Consider the following 17078-nt stretch of genomic DNA (forward strand, 5'->3'; position numbering starts at 1 on the left):
ATGAGGGGCGGAACAAACGCGGTTAAAGTTGATTAAAGAAAAAGGAGTTGCGTGAGTAAATGTGTTCATCTGATATATTTTTTCCCACCCTTACCTTTGGAATTATACACTTTTTTCCTTGGATTACTTTCAACACGACCTGGACTCTGCAGGTCTGCATCAAACCTTAAGTACCGGTATCATTTTCCGTTCATTTTGCCGACTGTGATTTTTGGACTGTGGACTTTAATGAAGGACATAATTTCTGGCCGTGATACTAGGTCCTTAGCTTGGCCTTTTGATTTTTGCATTCCGGAGATGGAATAAGAGCTTGCTCTGTCCACTCCAAGCATCGGCCCGGTATTGCAGTACCTCCGGGAACGGTGCATTCGCAATGATCGCAACAAGGCTTTAGGGCTAGGACCTTAGCTTGGCCTTTTGGCTGAGAGTAAGAGTCCCGGCTCCTAGGCTTTGTAGCGTATTATGAACTGACCGATAACGGATAATGGATAATGAATAACGAAGATAGAACAATAACCCTTAAAAACCCCAAACCCCACATTCAGTTTCAATCGCGGGACTTGAAGTCGGGTTTGGGTTCATTTTGTGTTTGTGTTACATGTTTAAATGTGGGCGCATGCGGCTTATATACAGGTGTGGCTTGTGTATGTACAAAACCGGTTTTCCTCTTAAAATATGGTGGGTGCGGCTTTTAATCAGGTGCGCTCTATAGTCCGAAATTTACGGTACTATGTGTGAGATAATACTGTGTGTAAAGTAATTTGTGTATATGAGAGTGTAGTAGTGTGTGTGAAAGAGTTTAGTATGTGTGAGATAGTACGGTCTGTATAGTTATGTGTACATGAGAGTATAATAGTAGGTGTGTGGAGAGTGTAGTCGTGTGTGTAAAAGACTTAAGCAAGATGAGTGAGAGAGTATGGTAGTATTTTTGAGATAGTATATTCAGATTCATTCAGATTCAGATATACTTTATTGTCATTCTTGTACACGTGTATACAGAACGAAATGTCGATAAATCTGACCCGCACAGTTTCCTTGAATGTGCAGATATAAATCAAATGTTGTATTGAGTTGGAGTATTGAAGTACTAATAATATACTAAATAATTATAGCTATGTAAAGTATTATACAGTAGTGCAAAGAGTGCAAGAGGAGCAGCTAACCAGATGTGCAAAATGGGCAGTCAGGTAAACAAGTCACTATTCAATAACAGTGTATATGAGAGTATAGTTGTGTGTGTGGGAGAGTATAGTATTGAATGTGGGAGAGTATAGTAGTGTGTGAAAGATTATAGTAGAGCGTAGTATTTGTGCAGGTTTCTGTATGAGAGTATAGTTGTGCGTGTATGAGAGTATGACATTGTCTTTGAGAGTATGACATTATATGTGAGAGCACGTATGATTTACATCCCATATGGCTTTTCATACTAACGTCTTTGCATTAGCATCAACCTTCCGCCTTCTCGATGGTTGCTCAGGGTGCACTTATTGCAATCCCGGAGGACGGAAATAGCGCCATCCACGCTCCGGTTAGCATCGCGCGACAGCGGGGAGTCGGCCATTACGGCCGTGCCGGAACAAACACGGGGCGGGGGTCGGGCGCACGGCGGGAATGGCAGGGGAGGCGTTTCCTCGTAAATTACAACTAATTACGGCTTCTATTGAGCTGCTATCAAGCTTGAAAAAAAGACGCTGTACTTAAAAACCGACATCCTTAGGTGGCCTTGAGAGTTGAGACTGCTTTGAAAAAGCAATTTATTAGAGATTTCGTTCGTGTTTATAGAGATTGAGCAAGGATGGCGAAATCACGACACAAGGGCCCCGGGAATATCAAAAACTTAGTTTTCTAACCACAAGAAAAAAAGAGAATTTTTAAAACTATATACTGACTAAAAAATAGGTAATACTATAAGCCGTTGCGGCTAAAGATATATATAGCAATCCATCGTTTTTCACGTTATCCCAAAACACCACGCAATAGCCAAAACATCCACCCATCCATCCATTATCTGTACCACTTATCCTCAGTAGGGTCGCGGGGGTGCTGGAGCCCATCCCAGCTATCTTCGGGCAGCGGGCAGGGGACACCCTGAACTAGTTGCCAACCAGTCGCAGGGCACACAGGGACAGACAATTCATTCGCTCATTTAAATCTAAGGACAATTTGGACCTGCCAATCAACATGACATGCATGTTTTTGGAATGTGGGAGGAAACCGGAGTGCCCAGAGGAAACCAACTCAAGCACGGGGAGAACATGCAAACTCCGCACAGGAAGGCTGGTAGCTGGATTCGATTACATGATAACCCAAACATTTCATCTCATCTCATTAGCTGCACCGCTTATCCTCAGTAGGGTCGCGGGGGTGCTGGAGCCCATCCCAGCAATCATCGGGCAGTGGGCAGGGGACACCCTGAACTGGTTGCCAGCCAATCGCAGGGCACACAGGAACAGACAACTCACTCGCTCATTCACACCTGGGTACAATTTGGACCGGCCAATCCACCTGAAATGCATATCTTTGGAACGTGGGAGGAAACCGGAGTGCCCGGAGGAAACCCACGCAAGCACAGGGAGAACATACAAACTCCGCACAGTAAGTCCAGTAGCTGGATTTGAACCCGCACAGGAGGTTCCCAAGACCTTAGAACTGTGCCGCACACGCGCTAACCACTGCGCCGCCGTGCTGCCCTAGCCAAAACATTTTTTTTTTTTGAAATGGATTTTTGATTTATTTATTATTGATTTATTTATTTTCTTGATAAAAAAATTGGGAGACACTGTACATGTTGTTCTAGGTGACAATGAAAAAAAAAGTCAACCATATAAATTTTCTTCACAAATCCTCAAGTAAGAATGTACTATTGTGGTTATAATCATTCTGAATTTGAACTAGGTAAGAAAACCAACCTGTTTCAAAAAATTAGGTTAATTTACATTTCATTTATTTGTTGCCATTTGTTGTATCTGTGGTATCTATCCTGTCCTTGCATATTTTGAGCTGTCTTTTAAAAGTTTAAAATTAAACATTCTCTTTATATATCACGTGTTAACAATATCTGAGTTTAAAGAGCCTTTATATTATTCGTTTTTCACCGCGCCCATCCGCTTTTATGTTATGTTTATCAGCACTCAGCACATTGGGCTGGAAAAAACGAGGCTGGGCAGGGGGTGGTGGAGTGTGGTTGCACAATGCTAGTAGTTTTCATTTATTTGATGAGGAAAATGGTGAAAGTAAGAAAAGGACAATGTCAAATACAGTTCAAATTCTAACCCAAACCCCTGAGAGATGAAAAAGAAGAGTTCTTCTAGCGTGTCTAAGAAAATCATGTACATGCACACTGGCAGCTTGACAGGAGCCGCAATGATAATTTCAGCCAGAGATGGCGGCACTAAGTAGACTACTTTTGAAGTTACGGACACCACCTTTAAAGAAAATGCTATAATTTTTAGGGATGCTCGGATGGAATTTGGGGGTGCATGATCTGATGTTAAGATTTGAGCTCATACAGTTTTTTAGGCAGTATAGCGGGGAATTCAATGTTTTTACTGTTGTGTCGCGTGATTATCTCAAGCTAGCTCAATGCCAACTTTTTGTTTAATCCTTTAATTCATGTTCTGGTCACCAGGGTTGGGTAGGGTTACTTTAACTGGATTACTTTCTATTACCTTTGGATTACTCCAATACCAAATATGCTAAAAAGACAAAAGAAACTAAATATGAATGAAATTATGACTCACAACACGTGGTAAGCTTTCTCTCCTGGCTTTGATCTCTTTGATCTCCGGCAAAACGAACATAAAATGCGACAGAAACAAAATGAAAATAAATCCAAACAGCTTGCCAACATCATTTTTGCCGTTCCATGTATTCCGTTACTCCCCAAGCCTAGACAGAATTTAGTTATTTTATTCATATTTAGTTTCTTTTGTCTTTAATTAGCATATTGGGGCGGCAGTAGCTCAGGAGATAGAGCGCTCGTCTTGGGATCAAGGGATCCCAGTTCGAATCCCGGCTCGTCCGTGTTACATGTTGAAGTGTCCTTGGGTAAGACACTGAACCCCTAATACCCCCAATAAGCAGGTTAGCGCCTTACATGGCTTCAAGGCCGCTATTGGGAAATTTGGAGCACATTGTAAAGCGCTTTGGGAAGTCATTGACTTGAAAAGTGCTATATAAATGCAGATCATTTCATATTTGGTATTGGAGTCATCCAAAAGTCATTGAAAGTAATCCAGTTAAAGTAACCCTATCCAACCCTGCTCGTCACAATGGCACAATCATTCAATTATTTTGATGACTCTAGGAAACATCGTCTAATTTTTCTATAAACAAACAATTTTCTTGGGCAGCACGGCGGCGCGTGTGCAGCATAGTTCTGAGGTCATGGGAACCTCCTGCGTGGGTTCAAATCCAGCTCCAGACTTCCTGTGCGGAGTTTGTATGTTCTCCCCGTGCTTGCGTGGGTTCCCTCCCACATTCCAAAACCATGCATTTCAGGTGAATTGGCCGGTCCAAATTGTCCCTAGGTGTGACTGAGCGAGTGAGTTGTCTGTCCCCGTGTGCCCTGCGATTGGCTGGCAACCAGTTCAGGGTGTCCCCTGCCCGATGATTCCTGGGATGGGCTCCAGCACCCCGCGACCCTACTGAGGATAAGCGGTGCAGCTAATGAGATGAGATGAAACGATTTTCTCAACTCTTATTTTTTGGGTTTCGTGTTCACACCAGAACCCGAGAGTAAAAAACACAGGCAGCCTCACCTCTCCTATTTTTTTAGTTCACCTCAGCGGAGATGAATAATGAATGCAAGTCGACACGGGGGTCATAGGCTCCGTGTGTCTGCCAGGGAGCAAATTCCTGGCTGATTTGTAGAGAGGATTCCGAACCCATCTGCCTTTTCTCTAGGGTTTGACAGCAGCCCGGGCGGGAATACGAGGAAGCCCGGCAGGGGCAAACTGAGGCGGGGAGCTCTGGTAGATGAAGGGCAGGGGGTTGTCACTCTCTCCCCGGGTGGGGTGAGACCCTCAGCTGGAGCTCCTGGCCTCATGAGGCGCTTATAGTGCAAAAGCGTGAACCCGCCCACGGGGATGTTGATTTTAGTGCTGCGTATGGAAAACAAGATGTCAAAAATTAAATAGCCCAAGCAGCACAAAGTGGTTTTTTGGGTGAACTTGGATGTCACGGCAAGGGTGTTATGGGAGGCGAGCTTGCAAAATATTTACATACGAGTGACGTTTTTTAAGGATACTGGAATCCCTCATTATAGCACGCTTTGTACTATGCAGCTCAACTGCAGCTTGGGTGGAAAAATACTCTGCAATCCATTAGAGTAATCCCTCGGTTATCGCGGTTAATGGGGACCAAGACTACCTGCGAAAACTGAAAATCCGTGAAGTAGCGGCGCCCCTTCCATAATGCTTTAAAAAAAACGTATACAGGTATACAGTTTACCCCCTGTATACAGTACACCATATAGAATATGGGTAGAGAGAGAGAGAGAGTTAAATTCATGTTATAACAAAAAAAAATAACCCAAAATACGTTGTATGTGTAACCGCGGTGTACCTGTCCCACCAAAGATCCACATTCACCCTGGACTGGATGATGAGGTTTTTATTACAGTTTCTGCAAATGAAATGAGTCACAACATTAGCTTCCCTGCTGGCTTTGATCTCTTTGATCTCGTTGGCAGCTCTCTGTAGACTGCCCAAAGCATATCAAAGAGCATTTTTACATCCATTCTAACAAGATACTTTTAACGAGAGATCGTATAGTGTTTTTTTTTTTTAACATTTACAATGAATTCAACATATTTTTCTTTCGTCTGAATTTTAACCAACATCATCCTTTTGATATATATGAGAAAATAGAAAGAAGAATTATTAGCTGCACCGCTTATCCTCAGTAGGGTCGCGGGGGTGCTGGAGCCCATTCCAGCAATCATCGGGCAGTGGGCAGGGGACACCCTGAACAGGTTGCCAGCCAATCGCAGGGCACACAGGGACAGACAACTCGCTCGCTCATTCACACCTAGGGACAATTTGGACCGGCCAATTCACCTGAAATGCATGTTTGAACATGTATGAACATACAAACTCCGCACAGGAAGTCTGGAGCTGGATTTGAACCCACGCAGGAGGTTCCCAAGACATAAACTGTGCCGCACATGCGCTAACCACTGCGCCGCCGTGCTGCCCGATTTAAATGCGAAGGCTGAAATTTTTGATCGCTTCTAAATCAGTTGTTCCAAAACAGGCTACCGTTAAACGTTTGCATTCAACCGATTAAACCATATCGATCCAATTATGAAGGACTCGTGCGATGAGGAGGCACCGACACGCACATGTCGATTTAACACCTCGGAAAACACAACACGATCCCGGAAAACATATCGGCGAAAGGAAAACGCTTCTCGCCTGGAAAGAAGAACCTAGCCTTCGGCGAGGGCTATAATTAATAGGCCAAATTGAATAGCGATAATCGACTGGGGGGCCGCTCCGGAGGTATGATGATTAAAGCGTTAAGGCTCGGCCAAAAGCGTGATTGGGACCCCGGTGAATTAAGCAATGAATCCGATGGCAGACAATGGCTTGCACTTTTCATTAATTAGTCTCCGATCCATAAAACGCGAGGCTTGAGTGATCGCTGTAGGTCGAATATAAACACTGCTTGGTTTTGAATGTCTGTCTAAAAACAACCTTTGAGTGTTTTGTCCGTTTAAACGGTTGGCAAGCTGAGAAAAATATTGTTTAATCAACTGTTAAAAATGAATAACTCTTAACATGGCTAGCTATGATTATAGCGATATGCCAAATTGATGTCTTTAAAAATTGCAGCTGAATTTAAATGATAAATAACCAATGATTCATTCATCCATCCATTATCTGCATCGTTATCCTCAGTAGGGTCGCGGGGAACAATGATTCAATTGATGTTTTTTATCATAGTACTGTAAATTCCGGACTATAAGCCGCACCCACTGCAATTCGGGAGAAAAACGACTTTGTACATACATAAGCCGCACTGGTATATTAACCGCATGCGTCTACATTAAATGGAGTTATTTTGATTGAAAAATGATGGGGGGATTTTGTATAGGTTTATTATTCTATAACCTAAAGCAATAATCCTTATCTATTATCAATCGATTCATGATACATTTCAAAGCCAATAGGCCAAGACACTTGCTCCCAGTCGGGGAACTGAGTCAAGGTCCTGGCCAAAGCGCTATGCGGGGGATTTTGTAAGGTTTATTGTTCTATATTGTTTATCAATTATCCATTATCTGTTATTGGTCAAATCATAATACGCTACAAAGCCAAGGGGCCGAGACACTTGCTCTCAGCCAAGAGGCCGAGTCAAGGTCCTAGCCACAAAGCCATGCGGCGATCAGTGCGAATGCACCATTCCTGGAGGTACTGCAATACCGGGCCGATGCGTGGAGTGGACAGAGCAAGCTCTTATTCCATCTCCGGATTGCAAAAATCAAACCATTATATTAATCTGCGTTAAGGTCCTGACCTGACCAACACATGCCGATTGTTTTAGAATTAGGTCCTGACCTGACCGTCACATGTCGACACATTTAGAATTGGGGTTTGGGGTTATTGTTCTATCTTCGTTATTCATTATCCATCATCCGTTATCGGTCAGTTCATAATACGCTACAAAGCCTAGGAGCCGGGACTCTTACTCTCAGCCAAAAGGCCAGCTAAGGTCCTAGCCCTAAAGCCTTGCTGCGGTCATTGCGAATGCACCGTTCCCGGAGGTACTGCAATACCGGGCCGATGCGTGGAGTGGACAGAGCAAGCTCTTATTCCATCTCATTCATTAAAGTCCACAGTCTAAAGCTCTTATTCCATCTCATTCATTAAAGTCCACAGTCTAAAATCACATTTAGAATTACACAATCGGCTCTGCAACGTTCCCATAGGTACAGCAATTCTGGGCGGATACTTACAGAGCAAGTTAGTTATCATTTGATGCAGACTTGCAGAGTCGGGGTGCCCGTTGAAAGTAATCCAAGGAAAAAAAAGTGTACATTTCCAAAGGTAAGGGTGGGAAAAATATACATCCACTATTGTCTCCCGCGTTGACAAACACTCACCTTTACCGTCTTATAGTTCCCATCAGCCTGCGTTTGCTCCGCCCCTTCTTTCTTATTCGCCCATGATAATCAGCATGTGTCTCAAATAAACACAAACAAATACATTACAAAAATATACAGTTGCAAATACATATTATACATGGTTACACATATTTACAAAGAAAGACGGTATACCGAGAGAGTTTTCAAAGCTTTTATAATAATAATATAACTTTCATCCCAAACCGTGCCTTTGAAAGGTACCAACCCGCTACTATGAATACGCTCGCAACGCATCAAACGTATCTGTTAAATAAGCATACCGTAATAATTGAATTCACGGTATACCGTTCTCATCTTCCTCCCTATAACTGTCGCTATAAGAGGCGTCTTCTCGCCATCTGAAAGAACCTTGGTCATATAGACAATTTTTGCTTAAACTAAGAAGTTGAAGTCCTCGATGCACGTGTTCCACCGGTTTAAATCATAAGTGGCTGCTAGAAAAATTACATAAATTGTCCGCTTCACTGGATAAGCCGCAGGGCTGAACATTTGGGAAAAAAGTAGCGGCCTATAGTCCGGAATTTACGGTATGTCCAAATTAGTCACAAACGTTTTGTCTTCTTTTCCAAAGTTAAAAAAGTTCTCTAAAAATGTATACAAACTAAACAAGGTACAACAAAACATAAGATAAATACCATACATTATATTCAATTCAAACAAACAAAACATTTTTTTCTACATTAAATGGTTATCTGACATCAGTCGATAATGTCTAAAGGTTATAAAAAAAAAACTATTTAATAATTGTAAATTGTAAAAAATAAAACATGAATTTTATAAAACCAATTCTCCCATTTTGTATTATTTTAGGTATTGGTTGGGTGGTTAGTTGATCCCTTAACCACTAGGGTCGTAGGCGGGGTTGGGTAGGGTTACTTTAACTGGATTACTTTCAATTACTTTTGGATTACTCTAATACCAAATGTGCTAATAAAAGACAAAAGAAACTAAATATGAATAAAATGACTAAATTTTGTGCAGGCTTGGGGGGTAACGGAATACATGGAACGGCAAAAATGATGTTGGCAAGCTGTTTGGATTTATTTTCATTTTGTTTCTGTCGCATTTGATGTTAGTTTTGCCGGAGATCAAAGAAATCAAAGCCAGGAGAGAAAGCTTACCACGTGTTGTGAGTCATCATTTTATTCATATTTAGTTTATTTTGTCTTTTATTAACATATTTGGTATTGGAGTAATCCAAAAGTAATTGAAAGTAATCCAGTTAAAGTAACCCTACCCAACCCTGGTTTTGCCGGAGATCAAAGAGATAAAAGCCAGGAGAGAAAGCTTACCACATGTTGTGAGTCATCATTTTATTCATATTTAGTTTGTTTTTTCTTTTATTAGCATATTTGGTATTGGAGTAATCCAAAAGTAATTGAAAGTAATCCAGTTAAAGTAACCCTACCCAACCCTGGTCGTAGGAGCATCATTCCCTGTGCTTGTGTTGGGCAAGAACAGCCTGGTGGTGCCCGTCCCTCTCCAGGCCAACAAGTTTCCACCAGATCTCGAACTGAGAACCTTGTGTTAAAAAAAGGCAAATTTGGTGTTGTATCCCAAAGGACAAAAACATATTTAATGTTGAGGAACTGAAATACCAAAAAAATGGAAAAACTTAGAGCAAAAATATACAGTGCTTTTCAGAAGTATCTCAGCTGTGTATGCCTTTGGGTCATCCAATGTGATCATGGGTTTCCTTGTTCCTACTCTGATTAGTATTTCTCCTTTTTGAGGCTAAAGCTTTAGAGAAACGGCCGCATAGACAATCAGATGGATAGGTAGGTTTATGGATGGATAAATACTGTCGGTAGTTGTGTAGGTAGGTGTATAGGCATGAGATGGATAGATGGATGGATGGACAGGTAGGTTGGGAGGTAGGTAGGTGTTTAGGTAGGTAGGCAGTTAAGTAGGTCTATAGGTAGGTAGGTGGGTAGGTATGTGTATTGGTGGGTAAGTAGGTAGGTATGTGTATACATGGGTAAGTAGGTAGGTATGTGCATAGGTGGGTGGGCGTTTAGGTAGGTAGGTGGGTTCATGAATGGTTAAATGGATGGTTGGATGGATGTACAGGTAGGTAGTTGTATAAATGTATAGATAGATTGGTATAGGTAGGTAGGCATGAGATGGATGGATGGACTGACAAACAGGTGGGTAGGTAGGTAGAGTAGGTGGGTTCATGCATGGTTAAATGGATGGTTGGATGGCTAGACAGACAGGGAGGTGGTTGCATGGATGGATTGTTGGACGGATATACAGACAGGTAGATGGGTGCATAGATGGATGGTTGGACGGATAGACTGACAGGTAGATAGGTGCATAGATGAATGGTTGGATGGATAGACAGACAGGCAGATAGGTGGATAGATGGATGAACAGGTAGGTAGATAGGTGCATAGATGGATGGTTGGATGGATAGACAGACAGGCAGATAGGTAGATAGACGGGCTGGTAGATAGGTTGACATGTATAGTAGATAGATGAAATGAAATGAAATGATCCGCATTTATATAGCGCTTTTCTAGTCAAGACTTCCCAAAGCGCTTTACAGTGTGCTTCACATTTCCCAATAGCGGCCGTGCAGCCATATAAGGCTAACCTGCTTATTGGGGGTGTTAGGGGTTCAGTGTCTTGCCCAAGGACACTTCGACATGTAACACGGAGCATTCGAGGATTCGAACTGCGATCCCTTGATCCCAAGACGAGTGCTCTACCTCCTGAACCACTGCCGCCCCAATCGATAAATAGATTGGTAGATATAAAAGGTTTCTTGATGGATGGATGGACAGAATAATGGACAAGAAATTTGGTATATGGGTGGATGGATGGATGGATTGTGATTATCTTCAGTTCCTCTTAACACTTTGTTTCTCTGGGCTAAAAGTCGAATTCACATCTACAAGTTTTTCTTTTTTTTTTTTTTCTCTTTTTTACCTTTCTCTGACTGTGTGCACCCACAGGACTGAAAACGACAGCGAGCGTGAGTAATGAAGCCCGTAATTACAGCATGAAAGCTTGCTATTGTTCGCGCAATTGACAACTTGCAAGGAGTGCGGCTTTTCATCAGGGGTGGGTGGTGTTTTGCTGTTTTAGGGGGTTGCCACCGCACATTTTACTGCCGTGTGGGAGCACAAACACAACAAAGACACGGCAGGAAAGGTAGCGTGCGTTGAAAAATGGCTTGATTTGCATTGCGTTGATATGATGGGTTCCTTTTGTGCAAATCAAGACCTTTGTGTGATTTACATGAGGTGCCATAAATGCTTTGTGACCTGAGTATTTTTCACAACATCCATGTTTGAATCAAGGTTCTTCTAATTGGACTACCAAAAATGCTAAACAGACTGAAAACATGATGTTGAATGTGCTCAATGACAAAACACATGAACAAGCGAAAGTATATAGTTTCAATTTCAACGAATGTACAAAAATGTAGACACATGTGCAAGTAAGTTCAAACTTTTTGGATGCATGTCGGAAAATATATTCCCAATGTTAAAATGACGCTTGCGTTTGAAACAATTGGCAATTACCGTAAATTCCGGACTATAGAGCGCACCTGATTATAAGCCGCACCCACCATATTTTAAGAGGAAAACCGATTGTGTACTTATACAGGCCGCACCTGTATATAAGCCGCATGCGCCCACATTAAAACATGTAACACAATCACAAAATTAGCCCAAACCCGGCTTTGAGCCCTGCGATTATAAATGAATATAAAGTACACAGTCCAAAAACCACAGCCGGCAAAATGAACAGAAAATGATACCGGTACTTAAGGTTTGACGCAGACCTGCAGAGTACGGGTACCCGTTGAGACTAATCCAAGGGAGTCTATATTTCCAAAGGTAAGGGTGGGAAAAATATATATCCACTATTGTCCGCCGCGACAACAGGTTTCACTCACCATTACCCCACTTCCCGTCAGCCCGCGTTTGCTCCGCCCCTCTTTTTTAATTCACAAAACATATCAGAATAAGTGTCTCAAATAAATACATTACAAAAATATACAGGTGCAAATACATATTATACATCGGTTACACATATTTACAAAGAAAGACGGTACACTGAGAAAGTTTTCAAAGCTTTAATTATAATATTATAACTTTCATCCCAAACCGTTCCTGTGAAGGGTAGCAAAACGCTACCAGCAACACGCTCGCAACGCAGTAAACGGGTCTGTTATAAAAAACACACCGTACTTGTAGAAACCACGGTAAGCCGTCCTCATCTTCCTCCTTATAACTGAGACTTTGTCATATAGACGTCGTCCCACGCTCCCTTACTCAAAAACACGCTAGCAACACGCTCGCAAAGTTAAGTTTATGTTCAGTAGCTCTGTTTCCTCCTCTATCGGACTGCTCGTCTGCTTTTAGTTTGAAAGCTACGTCATGTGCCTTTCTTTTTGCAATTTGCATGATGAGGATATGTCTACGCTAATTTAATTTGTGCACAAGCTAAGAAGTTGCAGTCTTCCTCTGCGCATATATTCCACCGGTCTAAATCTTACCTTTTGTACTCGAGCGCCGCTGGCGGCTGTTAGAAAAATGACATAAATTGGCCGCATCACTGAATAAGCCGCAGGGTTGAAGGTTTGGGAAGAAAGTAGTGGCTTATAGCCCGGAATTTACGGTATGTTTTATAATACAAAATATGAAAGTACTTTTGCACTTATTTGTGAATACGTCAGGACATATTTTGGAATAAGTTTGAATAATTTCGCAAGTGCATGTGAAAGTATTTGCAATTATTTATAAAATATTTGCAAGTACTTTTGAACATATTGTCATGATTACTGATGCGGGGCACCTCTAAGCTGCGCGCCTGCACAATTGCGCACTGCTCGCACATTCTCAGCGCACAAGAAAATCTAGCCAGCGCTCAAAAATGAGGGCTCAAAATTACTAATTAAGAAGCGACTTAAGTCAAAGTTACAGTGCATGAAGGTAAAAAATACACGGGTTCACATGACGTGTCCTAAATGCGGTATTTTGAAGTCGAGTCGAAGTAGAACAAAGTTGCGTAAAGTTAGTAGAGTTTGTCGGGGAACCGGCTTCTTCGGCTCGGCTCACTAAAAGGAACCGGCTCTTTCGGGTCTTAAACGGCTCTTCGGATTGTTTGAGCTTCTTTAATCCCAACATGACCAAATATTATGTAAAATGATGCACAAAATGACTTAAAGGAAGGGGGGAATAGAACAAAAAAGAAAAAAATACCAAAATGAAAAAGTAGTGAAAAGCTGAGAAAAAATGAAACAAAAGGAAGAGAAATAAGAAGGAAAAATTTAGAAAAAAGCCAGAAAAAAAGAAAATAAAGAAATGTAGGAAAAAAGTAAATAGAGAACAAAAATAAAAAAGTAACAGCTCGGAAAAAAATAAACAAAATGAGATTTTTTTAAACGAATTTTTAAAAAAACCACAGAAAAAAAAGAAAAAGTTTGTGTTGTGTTCCAATTGTATCAAGTGAATTTTGTTGCCAACATTGCACCGCCACTAAAAAATGTGATTAAGTAGAGTTCTGTATCTTACAACTGACCAAATAAGCCCCCAAAAATGTTATTATGCGACAAAATATATAAGGAAATAAAAAGAAATGGATATCTTGTAAAAGAATTGTAAGAACAAACGACGTTTGTAGGCCGTACAAGGATAGTCGTAGGCAGCGGGAAAACTGGTCGATAGCCGGGACGGGGGAGCAAGGGTGGTAACGAGTCCAGAAACAGGTCGGCAACAGGTATCAGGCAGGAGAAAACAGGGCAGGAGAATGTCGGAAGGTACAGAGCTTGCTGAGCTGAAAGCGTAGGTTCGCAGGACGGTCTGACAGCTTCCTCTTGGAAGCCGGGGTTTTAAAATGAGTCAGGGAACCAATAAGCGACCAGGGATTATGGTTGCTCGCTGTTGTTTCAAGCGCTGCTCACCGACTTTGTGTGAACGCTCCGACCCATGAAAAATTAGAGGGAACATTTGACACTACTATTGCACATTTGCACAGCCTTCGGGGCGTGCCTATTACGAATGCTGAATCTACTGCACTTGCTGTAACTTGTTTGGCTTGTAACGATAAAAAATCTGCTAAAACCTGAGACATTCTGGTTAGTCACATTGCACTGCAATTATCTTGAACAGCACTGAAACTATTATCTCATGTAAGCATCCCGCCTTAGAACAACTCATCTTCCCCAAGTGAAGTACGCATTTGAAAATTGCAAATGTTTTTTCGAGCGGTGCGGTACTTAGCGAGATGCTGCTTCATCGTCCTCTCCAAGATCAAATAACCTCTTACATCTACAATTAGGAACCTTGTAGACACCGTTTCAGTCCTTGTCCCTTTCCAAAGCAAAACAAGATAAACAAGTCAGTTTCCGCAATAGTCTGCTTTTCTAGAAGTCAATTCACATGCAGACTATTTCAAATGTGTCCGAGAAAAGATTTGGGCTTGAGGAGGGAGAGTTTTGCAAGAGAGACTTTTCAAGTGTTACAACTTTGTAGTCCTTAAGAGGCTTTGCAGCTTAAGGTTTCTGTTTTTGTGGTCAAGACACGCAGATTGAACGAGAGAAAGCGAGTGACTCAACATTGTTCGGACACATCCAAACAGCAACGTAAAAACGGATGGATTGACACTGAATTATTTAGCCAAAGAAAAACAATCCCTCCTTAAAATCAAATATGTTTGATAAAGGCCACTGGCTGATTCGGGTTGACCAGGTTTATACAGAATATTGGTAAATATATATTTTCGGGGGCAGCACGGCGGCGCAGTGGTTAGCGCTTGTGCGGCACAGTTCATGTCATGGGAACCTGTCGTGGGTTCAAATCCAGCTCCAGATTTCCTGTGCGGAGTTTGTATGTTCTCCCCGTGCTTGCGTGGGTTTCCTCCGGGCACTCCGGTTTCCTCCCACGTTCCAAAAACTTGCATTTCAGGTGAATTGGCCGGTCCAAATTGTCCCTAGCTGTGAATGAGCGAGCGAGTTGTCTGTCCCCGTGTGCCCTGCGATTGGCTGGCAACCGGTTCAGGGTGTCCCCTGCCCACTGCCCGGAGATGGCTGGGATGGGCTCCAGCACCCCCGCGACCCTACTGAGGATAAGCGGTACGGCTAATGAGATGAGATGAGATATATTTTCGGGACTACAAGTAACGTTTTTTCCCTGAATAGGTTGGCCATGGTGCCCTTTAAACTCAGGAGCGACCTACGTGTGTAATTATTAACACAATTATCATTTTATTTTTGCATGTAAACTACATAGTATGGTGTATTGGGTTTTATCTATATTTTTTCTGTTTTTTTTATTCTATGGACCTTTGATTTTTATTTTTTTTTATTTTATTTTAACTGTGAATGATTGACCGGAAGTTTCGTTGCTCTTTGACAATAACAATAGATATTCTGATTTTGAATATGAAAATATGTATTTTCTTATTTGCCATAAAGTGGTAAATGCATTTATATAGCGCTTTTCAAGTCAATGAAGACCTCCCAAAGCCCTTTACAATGTGCTTCACACTTACCCGTTCACACACACCCGCACACATACCAGTAGGGAGTCAGCCATGCCAGGCGCCTACCTGCTTATTGGGGGCATTAGAGATTCAGTGTCTTGCCCAAGGACACTTCAAAATATAACACGGAGGAGCCAGGAATCGAACCTCTTGAGCTAATGCCGCCCTAAATATTAGATCCATGGGCAGGACGTGGTTTTGATGAACAGTACCGTATTTTCTGCACTATAAGGCGCACCTAAAAGCCTTTATTTTTTTCAAAAACTGACCATGCGCCTTATAATACAGTGCGCCTTATATATGGATCAATATTAAGTCGCAAGGTCTCGCAACAAAGGCAAGCAGCCGCCGACTAGATTTTTCCTCGTAGGCGATGTGGTCCGCGGTGTATGCTGGGATACATATGCCGGTGTTTCATTTCCCAGCCAATGTGTCAATCATCATTTGAATCGATCACTATTGGCTAAAGTTATTTGGAGGTAAAGGGGGCGTATCCTTTTTATCATTTACAGGCTGGCATTAGCTAAAGGGGCAAAACGAAGCCTGCAATTGGCCGAAAAAGATGAATGTGAATAGCATGTTTGGTTGTCTACGGCATAGAGCAAACATGTTTCACCATTCTGTATTTGTAAATATTTTACTCTCCTGGATTTACTACACTCACGGATATAAGAGGACCATGGTTGCACATTATTATTGAACGCAACGACTTCAGTGAGCTACTCTGGCTACATATTTTCCCAGTATCTTGTTTCAGACTGAACTCGATGTTTCTGTGATAAGCGGTGCAGATAATGGATGGAATGGAGTGTCTATTTTTAAATTCAACTCAATTGTCATATGGATGGTAAAGTTGCGAGCGGAAAAGAAAATAGAAACTAAGGAATGGTTGGCGTTTCTTGAATCCCAAGACTTTAACCTTCCGAATGATATTTGGAACGATGCATTTGAGTGACATCGTACGGACACCGCATCTTTGCAAGCTTTCGGAATGTTAAGGGGGTAAAAAGTTTGACTGAACTATCTGACTGTTTTGTCGACGTTCCCATTGTAGCGTCTTACAATCCGGTGCGCCTTATGTATGGAAGATATAGGACCAAAAACTATTTTTTTGGGGGTGCGCCCTATAACCCGGTGCACCCTATAGTGCGGAAAATACGGTACTTGTATTTATATATATATACATTTATATATATGAATATATGAATGTGTAGTTTTCATGGAAACAATTTGCTATAAACTGGTATAGTCAACTACAGAAGATTCTTAGTATTTGGTAGCCCTGTGATTTATATTTATCGCCAGTCCATAAAAGTACCGGTATTAGACAGATGGGTGGGACTCTGTTTTAACAGCAACACATTCAGACACTTATATGAGGTCTGTCAAGTTTACAAGACATTCATTTTCGCTTTGCAGAAGTTTGATCTCA

General features: G+C 41.8%; 2 pseudogenes; one reads left to right on the forward strand and one right to left on the reverse strand.

Annotated features, from left to right (window-relative positions):
* The first annotated feature begins 237 nt into the window (after nt 1-237).
* Nucleotides 238-373, forward strand: LOC148360152 (U2 spliceosomal RNA; annotated as a pseudogene).
* Nucleotides 374-7393: 7020 nt separating this feature from the next.
* On the reverse strand, nt 7394-7510 carry LOC148360153 (U2 spliceosomal RNA; annotated as a pseudogene).
* Between the last annotated feature and the right edge of the window lie 9568 nt (nt 7511-17078).

Source organism: Urocampus carinirostris, chromosome 9 (assembly GCF_059441175.1).
Source record: "Urocampus carinirostris isolate Australia breed hairy pipefish chromosome 9, RoL_Ucar_1.0, whole genome shotgun sequence".
NCBI lineage: Eukaryota > Metazoa > Chordata > Actinopteri > Syngnathiformes > Syngnathidae > Urocampus > Urocampus carinirostris.